The sequence below is a fragment of the Pongo abelii genome, chromosome 5, assembly GCF_028885655.2.
Source record: "Pongo abelii isolate AG06213 chromosome 5, NHGRI_mPonAbe1-v2.0_pri, whole genome shotgun sequence".
NCBI lineage: Eukaryota > Metazoa > Chordata > Mammalia > Primates > Hominidae > Pongo > Pongo abelii.
Genome location: NC_071990.2, coordinates 148,639,286 through 148,653,497, shown reverse-complemented (window position 1 = coordinate 148,653,497; position 14,212 = coordinate 148,639,286). Strand labels below are relative to the sequence as shown.

At 39.7% G+C, this 14,212-nt stretch overlaps 2 long non-coding RNA genes across 6 annotated transcripts in view; both read left to right on the top strand.

Moving 5' to 3' along the window:
- The window catches only part of LOC112133760 (uncharacterized), a 303,317-nt gene that overhangs the window by 67,000 nt on the left and 222,105 nt on the right, over positions 1–14,212 (top strand). The window lies entirely within an intron of this gene.
- Positions 270–10,141, top strand: LOC134761566 (uncharacterized). Its single transcript, XR_010140371.1, has 3 exons — positions 270–930; positions 3,796–3,922; positions 4,705–10,141. It is a non-coding gene; the product is annotated as an uncharacterized LOC134761566 (long non-coding RNA).

The following is a 14,212-nucleotide window of genomic DNA, read 5'->3' as shown; positions in this document are numbered from 1 at the left end:
CTGAGGCAGGAGAATGCTTGAACCTGGGAGGTGGAGGTTGCAGTGAGCTGAGATAGAGATTGCACCACTGCACTCCAGCCGGGTGATGGAGGGAGACTCCATCTCAAAAAAAAAAAAAAAAAAGAAAAGAAAAAAGATTCTTACACGTGGACATTTCACACAGAAACTGAAACTGAAAATGCAATAGCTAGGAGGTTGAACCCATTATCTTCTTCCCAGAACTGCCTTTTTCTTTTCTTTTTTTTTTTTTTTTTTTTTGGTGACTGGAAATAGCATCCTCCTCTTACTACATTTCAAGCTCTGTTGGCTTCCTAGTCTCCTTCTTGGTCTCCGCAACTAACAAATATGTTCCATATCTTTACTATTTTTTTTCTGTATCCATTTCCTTACTATATGTTTTATATCTACTAATTTTACAGCCTCCTCTGTACTTTTTCAGACTTTTGTCATCTTTCTCCTGATCCATTGTTGTGGTCTTCCTCCAGAATCCTGTTCCCCTTATCCCTACCACCCATCAAAATCTCACCTTTGAATCAGTTACAGAGTTAATCTTCTAAAATACGAATTTGATCATATTATGGTAGGGAAAATAAATAGCATGTTTAAAGCTGTGGTTGTATTATAATCAAGACACATTTTGGGGTAACCTCAGGGAGTTGTCTATGGCTGGATATTGGGTTCTGCAGATGAGGCCAGAAAGGCATTGGGGGAATGAATCAAGACGTCTCCGACACCACTCTCTAAATAGGCGGTCAGCAAATGTTTCTTTTTTTTTTTTTTCTTTTTGAGATAGAGTCTCTTGCTGTCGTCAGGCTGGAATGCGGTGGTGCGATCTCAGCTCACTGCAACCTCCGCCTCCCAGTTTCAAGCAATTCTCCTGCCTCAGCCTCCTGAGTAGCTGGGACTACAGGCACTCGCCACCATGCCCAGGTAATTTTTGTATTTTTAGTAGAGACGGAGTTTCACCATGTTGGCCAGGATGGTCTCGATCTCTTAACCTTGTGATCCGCCTGCCTAGGCCTCCCAAAGTGTTGGGATTATAGGCGTGAGCCACCACGCCCGGCCAGCAAATGTTTCCTTTTAAGTGGGGCTTTGTGGGCCATGTACAATTTCTGTCCCATCTTATTCATCTTATTTTCTCCAACCTTTAAGATGTGAGGAGCATTCTTAGCTGCACACCGTGCACAAACAGGTCATGGGCTAGCTTTGGCCAGTAGGCCTTAGTTTACTAACTGCTGCTCTAGAGATTGGATATCATCTATGGTGGTTAGTAGGCAATGAATGGTTTTTGGTAGGGAGTACACCAATCAGAAGGGAACTGAACTTTCAGGTGAGGCAGAGTGACACAAGGCCCTGCTCTATTTGGAACACTTTACTCTTCCTCTAAAGTGGTGATAGTGGAAGCCATGGGGTGGTAACCCCTCTGGCATCTTCAGCCCCCAGCACTTTCTCCAGCCAACCCAACCCACAAGGGAAGGGAACTGGACACCGTCTTAGTATAGATGAAGAAGTTGTTGATGCTGGGAAGTTCAGGGAATGCTTCCCAGTGGCAATGAGTCATTTAGTAGAAACTTATGAGAACAAGAGTTAAGAAGTTATGCAAAAGGCAGAAGTAATGGTAGTTGTAAAGGTTCATAGGCACTAATGACCATGACTTGTCACTTTGGACTGATTTATTTTTAGCCACTTGAAACACCTAAGGAGATACTTAGTAGAATGCACCATATTGGGATATTTTCCTGTTGGCACTGAGAGGGATCAATGAGGAATCTGTCCTCACTGTCTTTGGGTGAGCATGCTATTACACACTTCATTGGAACATGCTTGCTTTTTCCTAGAGTGTGGAACTCTCAATGTTAGTATTGTAAAAGGCAAAGTAATGTCCTTGAGCTGTAACAATGAATACCTTGAGCTGTAACAATGAATGAAAGCAGAGGTTCTCACACTCTGCTTTCATTGAATGGGGTCTCGGTAGATGTATGATGAGTGAATAACACATAAATTCTGGAGTGGATGCTCATGGTGGATCTTGGTGTTCAGAATGCCTTGGCAGTTTGTTGCTGGGCTATATGGATTTATTCTTCTCTAAGTTGATTCTAGTAAGTTTGAAACGTCTTGTGATGCCCCTATACCAAATATGGCACTAGGGAACCATGTTTACGAAACTCACATTCAGTGTAGCCTTCTACCACTTTTGGTGGTTACCTTAATGAACGTTTCTAATATACATGTGTTATATATAGAAACTCATGCTCTATTGCTCTTATTTATATACTATCATAAAAAGATGAACTTTAAATTCTATACTGAGAATTTCTCTAAATTTTATGTGTATTTCCTTAGGGGATGCAAAGTAAAATTCTGTTTTGGGGTGTTCTGAATATACTGGATTATCTCTATTATTTTTTATTTATTTAATTTTTTTAGAGGTAGAGTTTTGCTGTGTTGCCCAGGCTGGTCTTAAACTCTTGGCCTCAAGTGATCCTCCTGCCTCAGCCTCCTGAGTAGTTGAGACTATTAGCACATGCTACCATGCCTGGCTTATTATTTTTTATTGAGTCATAATTTACAAACCACAAAATATATTTATGGAGTGGTTTTCCTTCAACTGATTCCTGGCAGAGTATTATTATCATATTTTTCATTTATACTGACTTTTGTCATTTGTAAACCATTTTACCCACATGGCCTCATCTGGCCTTGCCGCAGGTACTCTTTCATGAATCTTACATGCCATAGCTTATAAATGCACCTTTAAAAATGTACCACTATGAAAGCAAAAAAATAATTCTACTTAACCATGACAAAATACTTTGAGTCACTTATAAAATTTATTTTATGCCTCTTATAAATGTGCTTTGAATCTTCCCTGCAGCCATAGATGAGTTCCCTAATTATTCCATGTGACTTATGACTGGAAGTGCCTCAAATAGGTGCATTATTATAGCAAATAGGTAAAAGAACTAGATAATAGATCAAGGAAATTTACCTTGTTGCTACATCCTACATTAAATTCCTGAGTTCTTAGTCTGGAGGCTTCCATAACCAGGTTTGGCAGACAGACGGCTTGAAACAAAGAGACTGTGAATATAGCTAGGAAGAACTCTGGAGGTGGTGACAGAGACATTACCAAGTTCTCACCTTAGCGATTCCTTAGCTTTATACCTCTGGAATACCAGGGCAGCCCTAAGCAGCAGCTTGGTCCCAAACACTGATGTGGAGTATTGAAAGTAACCATGCATGGTGATACGCACCTCAGTTTCAGTTGCTAATATGGAAAGAGATGTGCATCTAATAACCACCAAGGGTATTTTATTACCATAATGTAAATGAGGAAATCTAGTTGCAGGGGTTTTACTAGTAGCTGGAAGAGGCGGTACCAGGAATTACGGTTGGTCTTTCAAAGGTAAATTCTATGCTCATTAGACTCTGCCATAACTTCCCCATATGTTCAGGCTATTGATCTGAAAGGTAAATTCAGTTTTCAAAGAGAAGACCAATAAAATTTGCTTGGATCTTATGGAAATTCCTTGCTTTTTTTTTTCCCGTAAATCACTCCTCAAGAAATTCTAACCTACGAGACTCAGCTTAAAACACTCAAATGGATGAGGACATGGAAAGTCATTTTCTTTGAGCCTTTTCACATCTTTCAAAACTTACTTGAACCAATGCTGTGTGCATGTGATGATACCATCCCACAGCTAAAAACAGTCTATTTCAGTGATGCCTGAAATTGACAGAAAATGAAACAAAATCCCATATAATGACAACCATTTAAAAGTCTCTGTCCTCTAGGAATCAAAGGACTCAGCAGCATGTCACAGAGGAGGATTGAATCACAAATGAAGTAGATTTAGAGGTACCTCTTTAAAGTAATGATGAAGCACTGATTTTTCTAATGTGTCCCCCAGCACCGGTGATAGTAAGTCACTTCTAATTACCTTTTCCTTTCTGGGGTATATATAGATAAATGCTTGGGATATTAAAATGCCTTGTGGGCTGGTTATTTAATTGCTACAGAATTGATTTCATGAAGGAAAGAAAAACAGATTAGATCCTAAGATGTAAATGTGAGACTTGACAGACTGCAGTGTGTGCTCAAGTCTATCAATAGAACTGCCAGCCCCCAGTCTCTAGCTGGCTATGATGGATCCTTGCAGCACAAGAAGAACACATTTGACAATTATAAGAGCAAATGCAACTGTCCTCCCCTCCAAAATAACAAGCAATGGTGCATTTTTGTGTTCTCATTTCTCATGCCATCTAGTGTATTATATACATTATCAAAATAATTTTAGATTAGAATGGCTTCCCTGTTTGCTTATGAAGCCTTCATGCTTCCCTTTTGCTCTTTTTTCTTTGTTTATTCCTTATTTCAATATCACAGGTGGTGGTGGTATGCTCTATTTTGGACACTAGAGAAGTAGGTTTCGTATTTTTTCTGTGTCTCATAACTACAAACTAGGAAACACATAAAATACATTTTCTCTGATCTTGCTTCAGAGAAATCTTGCCATTTCAGATGAGATACCCACATAACAGAAAACATCAGGCTTAATATTACTTTAAAATTCATTTACCTAACATGTATTTGTTTAGCAAATGTCAGTTTAGTATTTACATTGTGTCAGGCACTGCTGTGTGTGCTGTGGATTCAGTGATGCATGAGACAAAGTCCTTGTTCTCACTTTCCCTCCTCTCTAGATGGGAAACACACCAAGAGCAGAAATGTAACAGATTCCCCTCAACTTATGGTGGGACAATGTCCCAATAACCCATTGTAAGTTGAAATGTAAGTAAAAATGCATTTAATGCTTGGGCGAAATCATCTAACACAAAACCTATTTTATTATAAAATATTGAATATCTCATGTGATTTATTGAATACTCTACTGAAAGTGAAAAACCGAATGGCTGCATGAGCACTTCATGTACAATTTCTACTGAATGTGTATGGCTTTCACTCCATTGTAAAGTTGAAAAATCTGAAGTCAAGCCGTAGTAAGTCGGAGGCAGTCTGCATTAGGTCATGACAAGTGCAATTAAGATATATTTTATTAATATATTTTCAGGTATATTTTTCTTTATTGCAATTATGAAGGTAGGGTAGTGTATTAATCTTCTTGAACTGCCTTAACAAACTATCATAAACCGAGTGGCTTAAACAACAGAAATTTATTTATCCCCATTCTGCAGGCTAAGAATTCCAAGATCAAGGTGCTGGCAAGGTGGGTTTCATTCTAAGGTTTCTTCTTTTGGCTTGTAGTTGGCTGCCTTTTCTCCGCGTTTTCTGAGAAACCCTTTTTTGTGTGCTTCCAGAGAGACAGAGAAAGAGGGAGAGAGCTCTCTAGTGTCTCTGCTTATAAGGACATTAATTCTGGCCGGGCGCGATAGCTCATGCCTGTAATCCCAGCACTTTGGGAGGCCGAGACGGGCGGATCACGAGGTCAGGAGATGGAGGCCATCCTGGCTAACACGGTGAAACCCCGTCTCTACTGAAAATACAAAAAATTAGCCAGGCGCGGTGGTGGGCGCCTGTAGTCCCAGCTACTCAGGAGGCTGAGGCAGGAGAATGGTGTGAACCCGGGAGGCGGAGCTTGCAGTGAGCCGAGACCGCGCCATTGCACTCCAGCCTGGGTGACAGAGTGAAACTCCGTCTCAAATAAAAAACAAAAAAACAAAAAAAAACACCCGCATATGCTCATATTGTTATGGAGACAGGGTCTTGCTATGTTGCTCAGGCCAGTTTTGAACTCCTGGCTTCAAATGATCCTCTTGCTTCAGCCTCTCAAAGTGTTGGGATTACAGGCTTGAGCCACTGTGTTCTGCCTATCAATATGTGGAAAGCATGTGTGTAAATAGATAGCATAAAGGTAAACTTAGGATATAAACCCGTTAACATTTCTGACAAAGTAAGGTCTGAATTAACGGCATTTTCCTTAATCAATTTCTTTGCAAAGTGTTGAGATATATGCTAGTCAACCAGCAATGTTCTTTACATTTGTGCAACACCTCATAACTACATACTCCAAAAGAATGACGGAGACATTGTTTTTCCCTTTCTTTTTTAAGCTATAGTAAAGTTCCACATTTTCTGCCTAAATGGAGGAAATTAGATGAGACTCTAAAGTGGAATTCACAGAGATGTGGGAAAGGTTTCTTACAATGCCTAAAAGATGGTTAAAGATTAGGGAGAGTGACCTTCTAGGGAAAAGTTCAATGAGCACAGAAAGGTTCAATGATTCGGGAAGAGCAGCGTGGACAGAGCCCAGTGGCCTCCGAGGTCCTGCAGGCAGCTTGGCAGAAGCTGATCAGATGATCTGGATTTAGGGTGATTTTCCAGGGCTAGGAAGGGAAATGTCCACCAGCCACCCATGAAAAACAGCTAGTGCCTAAACATATGGGAACATTTCTGGCCTAGTTTTTTTCATTGCCTAATGTGCTGGGCTTACAGTAATGTATTTCATAATACCCATGCGCCTGGGATATTTTGGGTATTAGGCATGAGGAGGATGAAAAGGTTTCTAAAGTGACTCATTTCTTTTGCTTTGTAAATATTTCTTTGGAAGTTTAACCTTAATATTTATTCAAAAATTTGTAAATGATTACCGATAAACCGTATTTCTTATAGTTGATATTTAAATGTTCTCACTCTGTACTTAATTAACATCAGCTGGGCAGTTAGAATTGAAACAAAAAATCTGACTTCTTGATTTGTAGAAATTCAAATCCCATAGACAAAATTCCCATCTATCTCTATATAATGATGAGTGAAATATAAATATATTTACCAAGGGCAGCTATATTGTGAATGTATTTTAAAAATTAAAAATGTTCTAATTGGTGGCCTTTTCCCTACCAGGACTTTATATTTTGGAGTTGAAATCGTAGGTGTTATTCAATGAAATAAATATGTAAGAAGATATATTAAATATTGAGTACTTTTCTCCTCTTCAAAAATTAGATACTGCTAATACTACAGCTATAAAGCTCATGGTAACCTTTGGATAAAATATTGGAATTACATGGTTAAATGCCAGTTCTTGTGCCCCTGTAGTCTAGGGCTGCCAAAGTCTAGGCTATGGAGTGAGACAGCCAGTTCTTGAAGAGAAAATGGGAGTAGCGGGGCTGGACTATGCTTTCAAAATTTCTCCTTAAAAACAATGGGATTGATATTTTTCTCCCTTGAGGGAGTGAAGAGGAGAAGAGAGGCCAGGAGTGCCCCATGAGGGCAGCACCCTCCATATGGAAAGAAATACTAAGGGTGGGCAGAAGCAACCTCTCCCAAGAGGAGGAAATCTTTCTGCCTGCAGTTTATGAGTTATACTTGGGCTGTGCTGAAGAGTAATGAAATTATGAGGTCATTCAGCCTTGGTGGTATTCAAAGAAAGACACAATCTAACAAATGGATTCCTAACATCAGGGATGCAGTGACTTCTCCTTGACAGAAGAATTACCTATGGAACGCATCAAGTTTTATTTCACAGAGGTTGAATCCTGATGAACAGGGAGGATACTCCAAGTACTGACGGTTTTGCCTGGAGGCCGTCATTCCAGCTTGCACAGACTTTGAATGCATCAGCTGTACCAGATGCATTTGTTTTTTGCTTGGTCATTAGATTTTATATTACTGCAGAGACAAATAAAATAAAAATCATTTCAGAAGAAGCTTATTAGGCTGACATTTTTGTTATGAGTAGCCTACTTTTTACTAAATATGAATTTAAATCATTGTAAAAAAGAAGAAATATTCTGGTGACTTACCGTACAGGGCTAAAAGCCCTGTACTCTCCCTCTTTTATTTTTTTTTAAAGGAAAGTGAACATATTTAGTTTGGGAGATAACGGCTGCAATACATTAAAGATTGATATGTACCCTCCGTTTTTCACATTCATGACAGTGTTGATCAGGCCAGTTAGCTCAATTCTGAAGAATAGTTTTTCCCCTTATATTTACTATTCACATGCTTGTGTTCTCACCATAGGTTTTATTCTAGTCTCATACAGCTGTCTTAGAGTGTGTCTCACTGGTCATAGGAGGATAAAAAAGCAGGAACAAGAGGGCATTATTGTGTAATAGAAAAGCATGAGACTTGGAGTTAGTTGAGAAAGGAAAGAGAAATGGACAGGTGCCCCCACACTGTGCCAAGCATCTTCCCATCATTTATCTTATTTGAAAACATGGGAGTCTTATAGATAGGGGTTTCTACCATTGAAGCTAAGAGGTCTCCACTGATTTGCTCTGGGCCACAGTAGGTATCAGGATCCAAATCCACCTCAGTCAGCTTCTAGAGTCAGTGCTTGTTCCACCTGCCACAGCGCATCTCAGGGGCTGAGTTCTGTTTAGTAAGCCTATGAGCATTTCTATAAAGTAGGAATAAGTACCAACATCAGATTACTACTGTTAAAATAGTATATCACGATATATGTGTTGTGCTTTGTAAACTCTAAAATGCCGAACAATGGAGAGGATGTATTGTGGATGTATTATTAAAAGTTTAGCATGCATGACTTTTTTTTTTTTTTTTTTTTTTTTTGAGATGGAGTCTTGCTCCTGTCACCCAGGCTGGAGTGCAGCAGTGTGATCTCAGCTCACCACAACCTCTGTCTCCCGGGTTCAAGTGATTCTCCTGCCTCAGCCTCCTGACTATCTGGGACTACAGACACATGCCACCACACCCAGCTATTTTTTTTTTTTTTTTTTTTTTTGGGTAGAGACAGGGTTTTGCCATGTTGGTCAGCCTGGTCTTAAACTGGGGAAGGTAACTTAAAATACTTATGCCTCCAATGTGGTATAGTTCACTAGAGCCATCTTCATAACAAAAACAGAAAATCATAATTGAGATGCATATTATTGCCAATAGCAATTTGTGCATAGAAAGCTAGAATCACTAAGAGGAGAACCTCTGAAGCAACTATGATGATTCCAATTGACTTGAAAACCATTGTGTACACAAGTAGGGTTTTCATAGGTGGGACACGTGGCCATAGCATAGGAAAATATTAGTATGATTAAAATGTAGCAAGAGCAGAGAAACGTCAGTGGGTGGTGTTAAATATAAGATTTTTTTCTAGGTACTGTCAGGGAAAATCTTGTGCTTACTACTTTCCTAAAAAGAAAGAGGAGAGTAAGTGGGGGAAAACACACACATACTTTTACCCTTCAAAGATGTATCCCTTCATTCATACATAGTAATCAGACACCACCGACTATTTCTGGCTCACAATCATTTGCAAATTGCCTGGCTACCACTCACCTTGTTTCATCCTTGCCTACACATTCGTCAGCCATCAGAACCACCTACAACGGCTTCCACTCAGAATAGCATGGTTACTAACAAATCCCCTCAAAGGGAAAATGAATGTGTGCATTTGGGTGACACCCTTCCTTTTTCCTTCTTCTTCCCCGTGGCTGGGGCCCACTTGGCACTAAGCGTCCTTCTGTCCAGATGGTGCACTCTTTTCTGCTCCTGCTTTATCACATTCTCTGCCAAAGCACCGAGTGCCAGTTTTCCGGTGAGAATCTGTTTGCAGAAAGTTAGCTGCCTAGGTTATGTCACCGCCTTTGTAGTTTACTGGGGTTACAGTGAGACAATGGCTAGGAACAGAGAAGAGAAACGAGGTAGGCAGAGATGGAGTTTCTACAAAAAAGAAAATTACTAGAGAAATAGAATGCATTCACTCACTTGTGTGAACTTTATTAAGTTATTTTGACTCTCTGGACTTCAGTTGTCTCATCTCAAAAATGGAGGAGTTGAACTGGATGATATCTATTGCTTCTCACCTCTTAACATTCTATAAGCTTGTGGTTATTTAGCTTTTATTGCTTCAGATGATGCATAGGAGTGAGCTCCATTGTGCTGAAAACCTTTTACATGAAAGTGATGACTGTATTACGGCCAGCCGGCAATTTGGGGGAGGAATAAATAAGTTTCAGATAAGTGTGGGTGGTAGCTTCTTTATAGCAAAACTAGGTCTGCCTGATGAAACATTTCAGTGAGGTCCTAATTTCAGACTGTCATGTTCTTCAATGTGGAGAAGGGTTTTCTACGCAGGTGCAGGTTTCTTGTGATGTAGATAATTAGTCTGGTGTTGCTGATGCAGGAAAGGGTGATTTACTGGGTTTTTACTGTAATTTTGGTTTCAGGGACATAGTGGTAAACAATTTTGAGCCTAATAGCCATACAGCAGGCTGTGCCATGGCTCACACCAGCAGACTACAGGCAGTCTTTCCACTAGAGTGCCAGATTATGGCTACCTGCCTTTCAAATATTTTTGCTGAGGTGGAGACCATTCTGAAAGGCTTTCAGAGGAGTCTGACTTCACCCTGTTTCCTACTGTGGCCATCAGAGCAGCTGTGAGAGCACTACGCAGGAGCTCTGGGCAGTTTCTGGAGCTGTCCAGGATTCCAAGATTCCAGGGAAGAGTCTCCAGCATTTTTATAGGACTCCGGGCTCTCACTCAACTCCATGCTCTGCTGTGTGGCTATAAACGTTTCTTTGTAGATTCTGTTATATACTATGTAGAAATAAAGAAGAATGCTTTAGGTAAAAAAGAATACGCTGTTTTGATATTGAGCTTTCACATATCTCAATTATGAGTCATTCCTCCATCAATATGTTCTAATAACTATTTTGAATATGTAATAACTACATATTATGTGATCTCCCCACCTTTGTTTCCTATTAAAGTTTCTGCTTGGGGAGCATGGGTAGAACTTGACAGAAAAACAGGTTTTTTTTTTTCTTTTTAAGTATGCTGGGGTTCTGCATACAATTACGTATTAAAACGGGTGGTGGTCTTTTGTTTCCTATACTTTTCATTTGACACATATTTATTTTTCCTTGTGGCACATACCCTGGGGTGCACAAGAACAACTCAGATCACAAGAATTATATATGACCCAGAGCTGGGGAAATTTTTGTATTAAAAGTATATTAGTCTGCTCAGACTGCCACAACAAAATGCCATAGACTAGGTGGCTTAAATAACGGAAATTTATTTTCTCACAGTTCTGGAGGCTAAAAGTCCAAGATCAGGGTTCCAGCCAATTCCGTTTCTGGTGAGGGCTCTATTCCTGGCTTACATACAACTACTTCCTTCCTATGTCCTCATATGGCCTTTTCTGAGTGTATGCTTGTTGGGAGAGAGTGCACGCTCTGGTGTCTCTTCTTATAAGGATGCTAATCCTATTACATCAGGGCCCTATCCCTATGGCCTCATTTAACCTTGATGACTTCCTTTGAGGCCCTATCTTCAAATACAGTCATGCTGGGGGTTAAGGCTTGAATATATAAATTTTGGTGGGATGCAAACATTCAGTTCATAACAAGAAGTACACTTCTCAGGGGAAGTAGCGTAGGGTTGAAGATGGTGCAGTTTAGCGGCTAAAGAGTATGGTCTTTGGAGTCAGTTACATCCTAGTTTGATTTCTTGTTTGCCACTTACTGTGTGACCTTGGGTGAATTCATTCACCAAATATTGTTTTAGTATCTACTGGGTGTTATTTGAGGAGTTGGTATAGAGTTGTAAATATGACAGAAGTAACAATACTGTTCACGGAAATCCTTAGAAGAGTAGATGGAGCATGGGAAGTATTCGGCAAATGCTAGTTTCCAAAATTTTTTGGTTAGTTCAGACCTAGTAGAAATAGGTTCCATTTTGTTTAGAATCCCTTGGATTTCCCAGGAATTGAGTCAACTCCCAGTGGGACTATGCTTTAGCAAACATTGTACAGTTTCTACAAGGAGAGTGGTTATCCCTGAGGTGTATGCCTATACTTGTGTATATGAGAAGGCATGTGTTCAGGTGGGGAGAAGGAAGGCTGGTCACAGATGGCAGGGACAATAGAGCTGGATGTAAGCAGAGACTAAAAAGCCCCATTGTGCACTGACTGATGGGGCTTAGTCATTACAGATTGTGCTATAGGAGAATTTGTTCCCTGATGGTCTCTTGAAGTCACCCATTGTCTCGGAAATTCTTTCAGGTGAAAGGTGAGCCACAGGAGGTTCTTCTGTTGGAGATTCTGCCTGGATTTTCCCAGTCTATCTTAGGGAGTCTCCAATTCTGAGGTCATGTAGATTTCTTTTCCCGCCTCAATCAACACATGCATATGCTCATGTGCACACACTTGTGTGGACTTATTCGAATATGTACACACACACACACATACTTTTAAAAACTTACGATAGAGGTTTTTTAGGTGTAAGAGCATTGAGGGTATAAATATTACAATCAACTTTGTTTTCTGCTAAGGGAAAGAAATGATTCAGCAGCATCCTCTTGCTGGTTAGAATCGTAGATAACATCTTTTAATTCTTTATTGATTTTAAAGTTAATTTGTTATCATAACAATCTAAAGGTGTCTTAAAAGCTGTCCTCTAGAATCTAATAATACCTCAAGTACAACCACTGACTTAGAGTTTTTTCAATCACTTGAAGGTTTTCTAACCTCCAAATTAATTCTGGTGGCATCAGAATGCTGTAGAAAGGGCATCGGGCTGAGTGAGACCGGAGGAATTGGAGGAACTCTAGTCCTCCATCTGCCCCAAGCCAGGAAGGACCTTGAGAAAGTCACCAACAGATTCCCTTAGAAGCAGACTCTAGCCTTCCAGTTTAATTAATCTCCCTGGGACTTAATATTCCTATTTGCAAAATGAAGGTGTTAGAGTAGATGAGCTCAAATGCTCTTTCCAGTTGATCCTTAAAAGTGGCCAGACTGAAATGTCACAGACATTATGCTTTATGTGCATTATCACATTTGATTTCCTCATCACACTTGTCACTCACATTATCCTCATTTTGCAGACAAGGAAACCATAGCCTAGAGAAGTTAAGAAATTTGCCCTGAGATCCTCCGGCAAGTAAGTGGTAGTCATCCTCAGACTGCATTCATAACCATTACGTGATCTTGTTCAATAAACTAAAATAGCCCTTGTTTGTCCAGACCTGAGCTTGGCTGTAAGAGGACGTGATTAAACATAAGACAATTTTCTGCATTCTTGTGTGTCCAAGTCAGATTTGGGAAATAGGAAAGAAACATACAAAAAGCATACTTGAAAGTGATTAGGTTTTTAATTGCTGTCTAGACAATAATTTGGCAAAGGAAGAGATAAATTTGGGCTTGAAGTCTTCAACATGGGCATGGGATTAGGGCGTGGCCTTCAACCATGGGTAGGATTTGAATAAACAAGGGATTTACGGGAGAGTGCTACAGAATGTGAACATAACAAGAGAAAAGGTGAGACAGAAGTTGTGTCTAGTACAGGTCATAGCTGGGCTTTCTGTGAGTTGTGGAGGTCTGTGTTATGAAATTAACTTGGAAAGATATAGGGCTGGTCTAGGGATGAGATGGTGGGAATCTAGGGAGATCATTCTAAGTGACGACTAAAGGACAAAAGTAGATTTAGGGACAGTTTAGTTATAGGGGATGCAAGAAAAGGAAATGTCAAAGATGACTCAAGATTTTTTCACTGGATTTCTAAGAAATGTTAATATTGCCATACTGCTGTGTGTAAGACATAAGAAAGGACTTTTGGGTGAAGAAAAAGCAGGAAGATAGATAGAACTTTCTGGGAGCTGGAACTTACAGTGGAGAGAGACATACGAAGAATAGGAATATTTTATATTCTTATTTAGAGGAGTGTGTGTGTGTTGTGTGTGTGTGTGTGTGTGTGTTGTTTGTGTGTATGTTGCTTCTGTCTTTCCAAAACTTTTGTAAAGTCTGCTCTACATACAAAGGATTTTGGAATGCTCCTTTTTGTTTCTTTTATTTTTGTTTTTAGTGGAAATCAAGGAAAGGGGCTATATTACTCATATGGTAGATTGATATTGTGCAGAACAGGAACAGTTTGTGGAGATACTGAGTTAATTTAGCTAGGGTTTGGAGCTAGATGGAGCATGAGAACCTACGTTCCCAACCCAAATACACAACCCTACCTCACCCCTGCCCTTCTTAACATTTGCATTAGACTTTCAATAGGATATGGAATGGGAATTAGTTCAATTTTACCCAGACCTAAGGAAAAGGATGAAGCACTCAGCTGATGAATGTGTTAGATATGGAACTGTAATCAAGAAAAGTAGACAGGAAAGTCATATCTATGAAAAGCAATCTAAATGAAGTAAAACAGTTCTAATCCTATGAGATCCATTCCTAGCATGATTATTAATAAGTTGGTTTATTTAAATGATCTTTTATGTCCCTTTAAACA